Source organism: Cibotium barometz, chromosome 48 (genome assembly GCF_041138505.1).
Source record: "Cibotium barometz isolate CiBa-2024 chromosome 48, ASM4113850v1, whole genome shotgun sequence".
NCBI classification, from domain to species: Eukaryota; Viridiplantae; Streptophyta; class Polypodiopsida; order Cyatheales; family Cibotiaceae; genus Cibotium; species Cibotium barometz.
Window position 1 is genome coordinate 26,715,961 of NC_141093.1, and position 14,949 is coordinate 26,730,909.

The following is a 14,949-nucleotide window of genomic DNA, read 5'->3' on the forward strand; positions in this document are numbered from 1 at the left end:
AGGTAGAGGTAGAGGAAGATCATCATTTAAAGGCTGAGGTGCAAGCCAGATTGGATACTGAACTCATGGGCATCAAAACATAAAAACAAGGATCTAACATACAAACAGGTGGAAGAAGCTACTCTCAAGGCAAGGGGAGCTAGAGAGGCCGAGGTGGATGGCAAAGAAATCAGAGTGGAAATAGCATAAAATGCTATTATTGTGGCAAAGCACGTCATATAGCAAAAGAGTGCTATAAAAAGCAGAATGACATTAAAATATATAGGAATCTAAAAGAGCACATATAAGAAGTGTAGGAAGTAAGAGTTTAAGTTATATATAGAGGACATATATTGCTTGCAAAGCTTTTGTAGTTACAGTAAAACAATGATACTTGAAAAACCTATTATATTGTGATGTATATGGAATAGCCACACAAACATACATCCACCAACAGCTTGCAAATCTCATATTCTTTGCACAAACTATCTCACGAACAAATTTCTATAGCTTTGCACCAAACCAAAAATTTGTCTTACACAGTCAAAATTGACACTTTCACAGAGAGTCCATGCCGATAGGGAACACTTCTAGAGCTAAAACATGCATGAAATGGCCCCAAATCCAAATTTTGAAATCACAAATGTCTTATGGACTTATCCCGCACAGTATAATGGCCCTTTTCTTCACTATAAAGAGTATTTCAAGATGTGATAATCCACTTTACTATTATGCTTGCATGCTACTCTTGCCTAGAACTAGCTACCTAGGGAGATTTGCTCCAAATCAAAGGGAAACTTACATGTGCATGTCTCCCTTTGCTTACCTCTTACTTGCCTCTTGAGCTCTTCATATGAACCAGCACTCTGATACCATGAGAAGAATGTGAGGGAGAAAATGAGCTTGAGCTGCTTGCAAGCACACACACACACACACACAAGAGTAGACAAGCACATAAGAGAGATGGATGGCTAAAATTTTCTCTATTTCCTTCTCTTCTCTACAACCATAACATAAAGAGATAAGAGTACATATTATAAAGGAAATTACTCTCCTATTATAGTATATAAGTGTCTATCCATAGTGTGATCCCGGCTACATGATATAGCCTTATAACTATGACATAAGGCTTGTACACCAAAGTGGTTGTCACACAACCTATAAACCACTAGCAGCATATCACCATAATCTCACCAACCCTATCTTTGGCGTATGTACACAAGCTATCACCCAGGCAGGTCATCAATGTCAATAGCATTAGTTGAGCTTGATATCTAAGCATATTTTACACAAACAGGAAGCTTAGAATGTGTACTACTTAGTAACAAACATTAATTTGATCTAATAGGGGAGTATCAATGTACACATAGAATATAATAACACTGCCTCAAATATTATAAATTTTCAATCTCTTAAAGTAAATTTTAAAATGTGTGACAATGGAGAAAAAGGAGGCAAATACTAGCCCAATGACTAATCTAAAGGGTTTTTCAAAATGGTTGGGCTAATTTTCATATCCTTCTTGGAAAAGGATTTCCCTTCTCACATATATGTATTTAATTTTAACCCAATTAACTAGCTATAACAAAGAAGAAGCCATATAAAAAATGTCCTACAATTGATTATTTAACAATTGAATGGGTTAAATGCCTATATAGAGGTTTTGGAGAGATTTTGTGTGTATCTAATACTCCATAACTAGGCTAATGTTTATATCTTTAGATGAGCTTATATTTACATATTTAGTTTAGCTTATATTTACCAATATCACCGACAATGTAGTGCAATGGTTCATTTAGCATCGAATGAGGGAGAAGTTTCCCCATTCAAATTTGTATGGTACACCCTTCTTTCCCAATGTAGACATGTAAAGTAAGAGGAGGACCCATACATGGATGGGTGAGTGTATATAACCAAAATACCAAAAAAGAGATATTATATTTGCCAATATATCCACAATATTTTAGTACCCTTTCAGAAGAACTAGCCCAATATTCTACACTATTATATCTTTTAGAAGAACTAGTACCCTTTCAGAAGAACTAGCCCAATATTTTACATGATTATATCTTCTTGATTTTTATATTTCTATGTGTGTGTGTGTGTGTGTGTGCATGCGTGCATGTGTGTGTGTGTGGGTGTTGGGGTAGCCAAAAAATATGGATGGCCAAGAAGGTCAAGAGGTAGATATGTGGTGATGGGGATGTGGTGGATAGGTAATAGGATTAAAAAGTTACAAGTGGTGCATTTGGCAATAAAAAGTTACAGGGGGTGAAAAGAGGGGGGGGGCAACTGTGAAAGTCCTAATTCATAAGTATACCACAAGTATCAACTTAAATGACTTGGTTTATGGAGTGTCATTATGGTGGTACAATTTGAAAAAGCATATGCTATTTTGTAAAGTGCCATATACAAAGTTCAAATCTCATGGCACATACTACTTGTGATTACAGAGACAGCCTCACCTCTAAAAATATATAACATGCAATCAAAAAAGTTTGTGTACAAAGATCAAGGGTTATAACTTTTAAAGAAAGTTCCTCTTTGTAATCTTGCAATTCCACCCAATCAAACTTTTTTTTTCCATCTTTACACTCTAGAGAATTTAACTTAAACTAAGTCCACACTCTAGAGAATTTTGCTTAAATTACTTAAATTAAGTACACACTTAAACCAAGTCAATTCAAAATAAATCACATAGAGTCATATTCATAGTGAGGTGATTGGTAAAACGAAGTCATTTTTGCATTACTTTTGTATTATAAGACTAGTTCTTATGGGAAAGACTTTGGGCAAGAAATTGCAACTTTTAACCATATTTAGCATCCTCATAATCATCCTAATATTTAGATCACAAGGTATGTCTCTACAAAATACACCCTTTTGTGGCATTTTGTTGATGGTTCGGAATTGTTAAAATTTTTACATCCCCAGCAGCATGAGTTTAGTAGTTAGCCTTACTTTTTGAAGGTTGTTGGACACTAATGGGAGAGGAAGATTCTTTGTATAGTGTTATTTGGGGTGGAGGTGGGTCTAATGAACAAGCAATAGGACCACACACATGTGATTACCCTTGGAATATTTTTTGGATTTGTCATGGAATGAAACATGGTATCTCCTTAATCAAGGTCACAAATGTAAATGATCAAATTACAAGGCATCATTAGTAGTTGTTAGCCATGTCATAGACTAGTTATGCTAATCTCTTGTAGGGATCAAAGTTTAGAATCCCTTGTTGACTCTGGGTATATGTATTTTTTTGTAAATCCTTTGGTTGGATCTTTTTCTACACATACAAGTTTTGGTTGATGACAATTTCAAACTTGATTTACTTCTCCCAAATTCCATGTGAAATGTGACAATCAACTTTGACAAGATTCCAAGTAATGGTAGTCTTTTAAATGTCATGATCGTTTGAGTACACAATAAATACACACTTTTCCTCACAATTTAAAGAAGATGAGCACAACTTAGGGGGTTTAAATAAGGGAGTACATCAAGATGTTGTGATTTGTTTGCGTGTTAATAGAGGGGCCTTTGTGAATCTAGACATGCAAAGTCATAAAGTGTTATGATGATTGTTGACAACACATGTACAATTTTCAATTTTTAAGAATAGCATTCCATGGGACACGGGTTGGATACTCAAATCGCCACAAAGTAAGTGTTGTCCCCCTTTCACCTTACTTTTTCTTTGATTTCTTTAGTTTTATTTTTTCAAAGACATACTCATTGATGAATTAGATTGCTTTATGCAATGAAAGGCTAAAAAACTAAACGTGTTCATCACGAGGTCACTTGATGAAAAGTGTAGGGTGGTGCCTACTTATGCAGCATAAGAATATTAACAATAATCTAAAGCAAAATTATTTTTGAAGCTAAATATCTCCTCCTAAACATGTTTAAAGAGAATTGATGTAATTTATGTCCCTTTTCAAAACATTACATTACTTTATGATGAAGCACGAGCTTTTGACGTGTATAGAGCAAGGTGAGTGTGACTATACACATGTTAACTACCTATAGAACTGGCCAGCTAAACTAAAACTACCCTTTCACACACGATTGTGTTCCCCGTCACAATGAACCTCATATTTGTGTGCCATCCTCCTTCAACATGTTTGGTGCTCTTTAATCTTTAATAAAAAAATGTGTACACTATTTATAGGCAAGCCAACGTTTCAAGAGCTTGGGTTGGAGATAATGTAAAAAAGGGAAAAGGATGTGTTATTACCTATGAAATTGAGTGAAAACAAACTTTGCATGCCTTATGTTGCACGTTTGCCAATGAAAGTCATCATTTCTAAAAATGCCTACATGCACATTTCTAAAAATGTCTACATGCACATTACCATGAAACAATGAAAATTTCTTGTTGGGAAGGTGGATATATACCATTGGCTCAACAAGCATGCCATCCATCATGTAGTCCCTAGGCATCGAACTTGGGGGTCCTTATCATGGAACCTGACCATTCTACCATAGTTGAACTACACGCTCGTCGACAACTGATGGGTTGAGACATGGTTGATGGGTTAAGGGTGAGCTTGTAAATACCCTAAGATTTCTTGATTATGTTTTAAGGGATGTAGAGCTCACCCTTAACCCATCAACCATGTCTCAACTAGCAAAATTAATGTGAGTGGCACTCGGTCCGATTACATGCACATTGCCAGATATTACATAATGTGTGGTCACCAAAAAGTTGGGAGTCCAAGTGCTTGTATATGCAAGGTGCATGTAAGGTATTATAGCAGTTGTGCTAGCGTGTTGTAGCATGTGCAAGCATTTTCACAACAACCTAGTTAGGTTGCGATCATATGGGTGCTTCATTTGTGATTAAACTTAGAACCATGTCTTACTAGATGCTTAGTAGGGAAGCGACTATACAAAATTATATGGGTGCTTCATTTGTGATTAAACTTAGAACCATGTCTTACTAGATGCTTAGTAGGGAAGCGACTGTACAAAATTATTCCAAGATTACACAAATTTGGCATGATTTGTGAGCTTTTGATTTTTTCTCCAAGCCCTTAGAAACCTCTACCCTCTTTTTTCTATTGTTTGTCTAGTTTTGGAGTTACACTATTTTGTTACTGCCAACACTTTCAAGTGGTGCTACTATCATTCTAAATCTTTCCTTATAACATGGATTTAAAGGGTCACCCTAGGCCATGGTGCAACGTGAACCCATGAAGGGGATTTTGAGATTTTACATAACCATGCAATATTAGGTGAAAGAAGAGTCCTTTAATACACAAAAAAGGAAGAGAGATAGGATACCCTTTCAAGGGTCATAGCCATGGTGCAATGTGAACCTGTTGAGGGGATTTTGAGATTTTACATAACCATGCAAGATTTTGTGAAAGAAGAGTATTTTTATACACAAAAAAGGAAGAGAGATAGGATACCCTTTCATAGTAGAGATCTAAGTGTGGCTTAAGCTATCCAATTTATACTAAAAGAGGAGTAAATGTGTAACACAAATGTAGGAGACTCAAATTGCTACTATTTTACGAGCCACATTTAATTTCCATATAATCCACAATGAGCTTTATATATATATATATATATATATATATATAGAGAGAGAGAGAGAGAGAGAGAGAGAGAGAGAGAGAGAGAGAGAGAGAGAGAGAGAGAGAGAGAGAGAGAGAGAGAGAGAGAATTTGTGAACTAAGGGGGGTAGGTTGGTTGTGTAGGTTTCGAAAAAGAGTGAACTTGTAAATCAACTTATAAAACTTGTGGGGTAGGAAAGAGGGCTAGCAAGTGCGATTAAGAGGGGATGTGAAGAATCAGCATAGGGGAGTAGAGCCACATTATACCACATCTTAGTTGTGTCCACCGATGCTCCTCCACCCCAACATGCTCTCTCATTGCCCTTGCATGATAGAACCAAGCCAAAAAATCATTAATTTCCATATCATCCACAATGTGTGTGTGTGTGTGTGTGTGTGTGTGTGAGAGAGAGAGAGAGAGAGAGAGAGAGAGAGAGAGAGAGAGCCCATGAAGGGACCCGAAAGGAAGAGGAGGGAGAAGGGGAAATTTGTGAACTAGGGGGTTGGTGTTGGGTGCAGGGGGTGGCTATGTAGGTTCTACAAAAAAGAGTAATCTTGTGAATCAATCTATAAAACTTGTGGGGTAGACTTGTGCCTTATAAAGAGGGCTAGCAAAAAGTGAGCTTAAGATCAATTTATAAAACTTGTGAGGTAGGCTTGTGCCTTATAAAGAGGGCTAGCAAGTGAGTTTAAGAGAGAATCAATTTATAAAACTTGTGGGGTAGGCTTGTGCCTTACAAAGAGGGCTAGCAAGTGCGGTGAAGAGAGTGTACACATCATTTGTAAGGCTTAATAGGGGATGTGAATTAGAGTGCGATGAGGGAGTGTACAAGTCATTTGCAAGGCTTAAGAGGGGATGTAAACCAAAGTGGGAGAGTGGATCCACATTAACCCACCAAAGTTGCGGGGCTCAGCTCTACATTTGCCCTTTCCAACACTTAAAATTTAGCAAGCTACTCTTTCATCCACCAATAGGCATAGCACCTATCACAATAGATTGACATGCCTCAAGAGGTAAAGAGGCACATTACATCACATACCATAACATTCACTCCTCCCAAGTCCCCATTCCTACAAAATTGTGGTCTTTTTTCTTTGGGATAGAAAAAGCAAATTACAATCCTACTTATATAAATAATTGAATGCACTCATGGCTCCCCCATGTATGCATGCACCAAATGAACAAATGACCATGTCATGTGGAAGCTTGTAGACTAGAAAACCCTTCAACCTTATATTAGTAGTGCAAGAAACGCCCCATACTAACCAGGGAGACTTAGCATGGCTTCACAACTCCTATGGAATGGCACCCAAAAACCTTATCTAATGTGAGCAAGTGGAGGTGTCCATTCTCCTACTCACAAGCAACACATCCACCCATTATATATTTTTATCTTTTTCAAACATGTCACCAAATGTTTGTGGGCCAAGGGGTTAGAATGTATTTCTATTGATCAGGGGGTTGAAGGTTCAAATCCCACACACGCTCGCTTTTTGCATGTTTATATTTGATGTTTTCATGCTACAAAAGATGTTCAAAAAAGTTAGCTATGATTAGACTATTGTAGTGGGCATACTATCTGCCTAGTGTGTGAAGAAGAATAGTGGAGGAAAACTAATTGTCCAATGCCCTTTTGCCATGTCCAAGAGAGCTTGTGTTCGTTGAACGTTTATCTCGTATTAGGAAACTTCCCCCTTTTTTCATTCAAGTGCCTTGCTAATAAATGCTTGCAAGTGGCAAAGGCTCAAGTTGATTGGTTAGTCTCGTAAGTAACCCTTAAGTCACCGCCTTCACTTACACTACTTAAGTGACTTAGCTCATGAGTTAAGTGTTGTGACCCACCACTCTGCAACAATCGAGATAAAGGTTAGAGGTGGGCACATCCTTTTTGTAACTAATTAATTCATAAGGTGAAAGAATAGGGTGGAGAAGGTGGGGCCACCCAAAATTTAGTGAGGCTAGACCACGATGGATATTTGAAGGCTTGCCATAAACATCAACTTGAAGACCTAGAAGGAGCCTTGATCGCCATTTAAACACTTTTGAAATCCATCTTTAAAGTTGTGTTTTCTTTACGTGGCCTTCTTTTGAAACCTTTATGCCTGAAGGTTAAAATGGATATGAAGCCCTTTGCAATCGTCAAATTTTAGAACTCAGCTGAGCATGTCAACATATTCCAACTTGCTGTGTTGAAAATCCATCTACAATTATGAGTTGGTAGAACGGTTGGATCCCATTGTGAGGACCCGGGTTCAATGCCATCAGGTTGCGCGATGTGGGTATGTGTTGTGAGCCGGTGTGTGTGTGTGTGTGTGTGTATATATATATATATATACATGTATATATATATATACATGTATATATATATATACATGTATATATATATATATATCTTCCCGAAAAGCCCTCTACAATAATCAAATTTCAGAACTCGACTGAGCTTGTCAACATATTCCAATTAGCTATGCTGTGAAAACTAGCCCCATGTTCGGAGTCGTTTCCACATCATTCAACAAACAGCCACCGGTGGTGGAAAGGAGCTTGAAATAATGGAGGAAGAACAAAATACTAAAAAATTAAAAGGAGTTGTGGAGGCTGTGCAATAGGTGCCATGTTTGTGAACATGAAAAAGTAACACTAACAATGGTATGGTGGGAAGGGCATATCACAATACCACTAGCCCTCCACCCATCCCAACCGAATGACAAAAGTGTTCCTTTGTTCGAGTCTCAGAATGAGTTCGCTCGTCTTTGACCTCGACTCGAAAAACAAAAAATCCACCCACCCCAATCAAGGGTGGAATTCTACCACTGGATGGGAACCTCTTGGATATTCATGTGATTGGGGTGGAATTCTACCACTGGATGGGAACCTCTTGGATATTCATGCATCTAGGCGACAGCTAGGGGGGCAACTGCTTGCTTAACACGCCACGCCATGCCCTAAGTCTGCCAGGTTGTCGAAATTTCTATTGTTTTTTCATTCGATATTGGGAAATAGTCTCAAAGTTGAAAAGGTCATTGTGAAAGGTACCCAAAAAAGAGAAAAAAAAAGAAAAGGTCATTGTGAAAGGTACCCAAAAAAAAAAGAAGAAGCTCTTTTGACATATAACAATCACAATCAGAAGGGGTGCAGCTTTTATAAAACTGTGGTGATGTGGGTTTTCCCCGTGATTAACTCCGGGGGGTACGCTGGGAAAAATAAATGGTCAAATAGGCAAAAGGTGTTTTAAATTAATTTTGGAAAATGCAAAGGGGGGCGGGAGGGTGGGGTCAGCGGGGGGGAGGGTGGGACCAGGCAGAACGTGCGGGGGAGTTGGTTGCTGATGCGGGTGGAGTGGGGGGGGGGGGTTGCGCGCAGTGGAGAAGAGCTGTCCGCCAATCGCATACAGCCATCACAGACAGGCGCGCCGGCCCCGCCAAAGTTGGTGGTCGTTCGTATTAACCCCCCTTGTGGGCCCTCCCTGCTCACATGGCTCCCCACCCTGTTGCCACCTCGCTTTCCCCGTTTCATTTTGGATAAAACCAGTCAGCTCTCGACCCTGCGCCTTCTCCACGCCCGCTCGCGCCCTTGTGTCTTCTCCACCAGAAGTATCGCGACATTGCTGCTCTACTCTGTGCCTGCACAGGGTGAGCCCATCTCTCTCCCTCGAGAGTATCTGCATCAAATCACCAGCAGCTTACGACTCGAGTCCCTGTCGGAACCCGCTCCTTCGCCATGAGTGGAGCTCCGCCTCTCCTCGCCCTCTTCCCCCTTCTCCTCTTCCTTCACTTCACCCCCCCCTCCTCCGCCCAGGGCAACTACTCCCCGTCAAACTCCTTCCTCATTGACTGCGGTTCCGTAAGCAACACCACCGTCGATGGACGTACCTGGGAGTCGGACTCTGCCTCCTCCAGCCTCCTCTCCGCCTCCCAGACAATCCTCGCCTCCACTTCCACTCTCCCTTCCAGCAGTGTCTCCGTCACTCCCCTCCTCACCACTGCTCGCATTTTCCCGAATACCTCCACCTACACCTTCTCCGTCACTCCTTCCCGCTTCTGGATCCGCCTCTACTTCTACCCTTTCGCCTTCGGCGCCTACGACCTCAACTCCGCCGTCTTCTCCGTCACAGCTAACGACTTTACTCTCCTCTCGGACGTCCATGTTACGTCCTCCATCCAGAACTCTAACTCCGTCTACCTCTTCAAGGAGTATTCTGTCAATGCAACTTCCAGCACACTCAGCATTTCTTTCCAGCCGAGCAAGGGCTCTTACGCCTTCATCAACGCGCTGGAGGTTGTCTCCATGCCGTCCGACATCATCCTGGATGATTCGAGCCCCCTGGGGCTGAACACTCCGCAAGCTGTTGGAATGGTGTCAACTGCAGTGGAATGCATGCACAGGGTGAATGTCGGAGGTCCGCTTGTTACTCCTGGCAACGATTCTGTTGGCCTATACAGAACCTGGCAGGCCAATGAGAGCTTCCTCTTCTCGGCTGCCGGAGTGATGAATGTTTCGACAAGTCGGGCGTCGATAGTGTACACGCCGCCACTTCCGTCATACATCGCCCCGCCGGTGGTGTACAGCACGGCACTGCAGATGCAGGACTCACAGACTGCCGACAACTCATTCAACATCTCCTGGGTGTTCCCCATTGACCCCGAGTTTCTGTACGTTGTACGCCTGCATCTCTGCGAGATCGTCGACAGCGCTATCGGAGTTCGGATCTTTGACATCTACCTGCAGAACCAGACAGCAGACCATTCCGTTGACCTCGCCTTCCTCAAAACTTTGGATCATGCCTACTACCGTGATTTCACCGTTAACTCTTCCGGTGGCGTCTCCTCCCTTTGGATCCAGGTAGGCCCCACCCCTAATGCTGCCACAACCAACAACAATGCCATCCTGAATGGCATTGAGATATGGAAGCTCAACAACACTGCTGGAAGTCTGGATGGAGGCATGGCCAGGGCAGCTCCAGCGTCAGGTTCCAGCAGTTTGAATCTTGGCCCCGTCATAGGTGGTGTCGTTGCAGGTGTGCTCGTTATGGGGCTCATCATTGCAGGTATATGTCTTTTCTGCCGTAGGAAATCTAAGGTTTACAAGCAGTCTCCCTCTGCATGGCTCCCTCTCCCTATGCATGGTGGTAACTCTGCAAGCATGGCAAGCAAGGTCTCTACAATCTCTCATAAGAGTGGCACAGGCAGTTATGTCTCTTCTGTACCTTCCAGTCTGGGCCGCCAGTTTACTTTTGTAGAGATTCAAGAGGCCACCAACAACTTTGATGAAGCTCAGGTGCTTGGAGTAGGAGGTTTTGGCAAAGTCTATAAAGGAATGACAGATGATGGCACCAAGATTGCAGTGAAGAGAGGAAACCCTAGATCAGAGCAAGGCATAACAGAGTTCCAAACAGAAATTGAGATGTTATCCAAGCTCAGGCATAGGCATCTTGTCTCGCTCATCGGTTACTGTGATGAGAATTGCGAGATGATCCTGGTTTATGAGTACATGGCCAATGGGCCCCTAAGAAGCCATCTCTATGGTACTGACTTGCGCCCCTTGTCGTGGAGGCAAAGACTGGATATCTGCATTGGAGCTGCCAGAGGTCTTCACTACCTTCACACTGGAGCCGCCCAAGGCATCATACATAGAGATGTGAAAACAACTAACATTCTACTTGATGAAAACCTGGTCGCCAAAGTGTCAGATTTCGGCCTGTCTAAGACAGGACCAACCCTGGACCGCACTCATGTGAGCACAGCGGTTAAAGGGAGCTTTGGCTATCTGGATCCTGAGTATTTCAGGAGGCAACAGCTAACTGAGAAGTCTGATGTGTACTCGTTTGGTGTGGTACTGATGGAGGTTCTTTGTGCCCGCCCTGCCATCAACCCTGCTCTTCCAAGGGATCAAGTGAACATTGCGGAGTGGGCAATGCACTGGCAGAAAATGGGGCTTCTTGACCAGATAGTTGATCCCCATCTTTCAGGCACTATAAACAGTAACTCATTGAGGAAGTATGGGGAAACAGCTGAGAAGTGCTTGGCAGAGCAAGGCATTGATAGACCTGCAATGGGTGATATTCTTTGGAACTTGGAGTATGCTTTGCAGCTACAAGAGACAGCCATGGCAGGCGAATTGGATGAAGATAGCCGGAACCAAATCCTGGAGCTTCCCGTAAGACTTCCTGCTCAAGAGCATTGGGATACAAGTGGAGTAGAGGGCCATAGTTTGAACAGTATGGCAAGTGAGGAGGATTCAGAGGATGCTACAGCTAGTGCTCTTTTCTCCCAGTTGGTGAACCCTCAAGGCAGGTAGAGACGGACATGACGCCAAGCCAGGTCAAAAAATGAGTAATGCCTCCTACATTTCCATCATGGATGCAATCACCTTTGTTGACAATGCATGGACTGTCATGTCTCAGGTAACACAATCTTGAACCCTCTCAGCATATGTAGTGGCAAGGGCTCTTCTACAGATGTCTGGGTTGTCTTCTGAAAGAATCCATTTACAGGAGGCATCTCTTCACATTTATGATTGGTTAGCAAACTACATACGACACAATTCATTGTAACCTTATATGTGCTTGAAGCCCCATACTGTTTCCTGTCCTTTTTTTTCCCTTTTGCAACAAGGCAACCTTAGGCCTTGCCGTTAAGGATATTCCTTTAAATTATGCCGACAATAAGGATTGGTTTGTGTTGTATTCTCTTGACCGGAAAAGCTTTAAGGTTTGTTATAATTGCTTCTTGCACTGCTGTTTATATTTTCTGTTACTGGCATTTGGGATGTGTCATGCTTGCAACATGTGTCTTTTTAATTTACAAGGGGCTCAGGATTCTGTGATAGGGGTGGGTACCCTTCTGCTTGGAGGCTCTTATTGTCTAGTCTTCATCTACAGTTGGCCTCTGGAAGCCTCGGTCCTTGACTGTATGCAAGGTACTCCTTGCTCACAGCGTACACACACAGTTTTTGTTTAAGCTTTAAGTCCATATAATATTGAGACTTGGTGGAGTTTGTCTTGTGTCATTTAGCAATTTGCTCTCTGTATGGATGTGAGAAATTCACATCATCCGTATCATCTGAAGCCACCCTTAATTATACACTTAAACTATTTGTAGTTACAGCCCTTCCAACACATTTGTCAGGAGTTAAAGCCCTTGCCCACTATTTGGGAGTTTCTGTTGCTTATATAAACTGTATGCTTGATATGGGTTTTAGGGATAACGTGCTGGTGTTGTGATTTGCGGGCATGTTCAGGCGGAGGCTATGACCGCGTCTCCTGCCGACTTCCAGACAGCCCCAGCATTGAAGCTCCACAAGCAGTATGGACACGCGCATTTTGGAATTCGAGGAAGCCTGCTAGAGTTTTTGCTCCGACGATTCCTCCAGCAGGCTCTAGAATGCTTCGGCAGCAGAAGCTCCCAGTCGCGCTACACTCACACGGGCCCTACGGGAAGTTGCAGGCGCTCCAACTGCTCACTAGCATTCCCTGCACACTGGGTTCTGCGAAAGGATCTTGGCTGGCTGGCTGGCTTGCACTCCTCTCTTTCCCCCCTGCACGCGCACACCCCCACCCACATACATACATGCATGCGCACTCCCCCACGCACGCACATACATGCATGCCACATCTTATACGTGTGGGTACATGTGTTGCGTGCTGGGAACTCTCGGGTCTTGCTGAATTGACAAGCATTCTCTCTCGCACTTCAATGTCCATGCTAAAGTTATTGTTGACAGCTGTTCAGATCTCCGTCTCATAAGCTTTCTTGACTTTCTTTTATTGGGAAATAAAATAAAAGAGATCTATGCTATTTGCGTTTTGGACCTGTCAGCTCCTTGGACATCTCTAGGTAAATCATCCTTCCCATAAGGCAACACAAAAACTTTTCATTTGGTTGATTATTTCAATGTGTGTTTTTTTTCCCTTTTTTCCTCATAGCATCTATACGCACATATACCAAGCAATGCATGTTCTCTTAAATGCATTTATTTCCACTTGCTTTGCCATGCTCAACAACATGCATGCACGTTTTTTGATAGCTTCACTTGATTGTAGTATGGCAAACACACCACTTCCATTTTGGTGTATTGTGCTCCCTATAATTTCTAGCATTTCTTTGTTTATCCCATTTAGTTCTCTTTTATCTTTGTCTACCTTCTTGTTTTTGTCTCTATTTGTAGGATGCATACAAAGAGGTATGCCTTGAGGAATATTACCAACACCTCTCAATGTTGTACTCATTCAACAGCACGTCTCCATCTATTTGTACTTAAGAGCAGATAAAAAGAAAAATAGGGAGCTAGAAGGAAAAGTGCTCAGCTTAGAAAGACAGTTGGTAGAGAAGGATGTCAAGAATGACAGGGTTACAGAGTTAGAAGCTCAACTACATGTTCAGGAGAGCAGTCTCATTTGCAGGATCAGAAAAAGCTGGAAGAAGACCTGAGAAAATGGCAAGAAAAAGCTACAGCTAGAGTACAAATAGAGATGATCCTTATAGATTGGCTGACAGAAATCAAGGTGTCATATAGCACTGAATTAGAGGAACTGGCAAAACAGAATATAGAGTTGCAGACCAGTAATAAAGTTTCGATTAATTAGCTCCTCACAGGACTGAAGACTGTACAAGATCAGCTAAAATCTATGGTTGAAGATAAGGAAGTGGACATTAATGGTGTGTTCATGAGCAATGCAGATTTGGCAATTATGAAATCAGAGCTGATGAATACAGGCAATTTCATTTGGACAGGCATAAAAGACAGAATTCTCAAGGTGCTGACCAGCAGGCCATGGGAAGCTTTTACAGATAGAGAGCATACTACAGAAATTGAAATGCTCAAGGCCCAGATAGCAACCTTACAAAAGTAAAACCTGAAATATCAATCAATTCATTCTCCTGTTAATATAGAACCTCTTCAGATGGAGTTGCCATGTCAGACCACTTGGGAGAATCCCTTAGATTCCATCAAAGAGTACAAGGAGCTTGATGAAGGGTTGTCAATAGAAAGCCAAAGATCCTTTAAATTTGTTTCTGGTTTTGCAGGTTTGAACAAAGTTGTGTTAAAGAACAAGATGATCTGGAAGTGGAAAGCTTGAAGATTACTGACACAGTGACATAGTACCAATCCAAACCAAAGGCCTTGTTTCTGATCCACATGTAGAAATGTTGGCTGAGGTGGTTTAGGAGATTGTTGATATGCAAGATCAGTTACTGGAAAAGGAATTAGACAAAGATACTAGGAAGGATCTTGCTAAAGATACAAAGGGAGGATCTGAGTTTGTTAAGAGCAGTACCTGAAAGATCAAGTGGACTTGTTAAAGTGGGTTCAAACTAGTAAAATTTTGGGAAATTTTGTGTCCACCGTGATCGCTAGGTGTAAAACCTATGGTTTTACAAGATAGTATTAAGTATTATTAGGTTTTAAACCTTT

At 41.8% G+C, this 14,949-nt stretch overlaps 1 pseudogene across 1 annotated transcript; it reads left to right on the forward strand.

Moving 5' to 3' along the window:
- The first annotated feature begins 9,099 nt into the window (after nucleotides 1-9,099).
- Nucleotides 9,100-12,256, forward strand: LOC147611018 (receptor-like protein kinase THESEUS 1 pseudogene; annotated as a pseudogene). The gene has a single exon (XR_015263938.1). The product of XR_015263938.1 is annotated as a receptor-like protein kinase THESEUS 1 pseudogene (transcript).
- The last annotated feature ends 2,693 nt before the right edge of the window (nucleotides 12,257-14,949 follow it).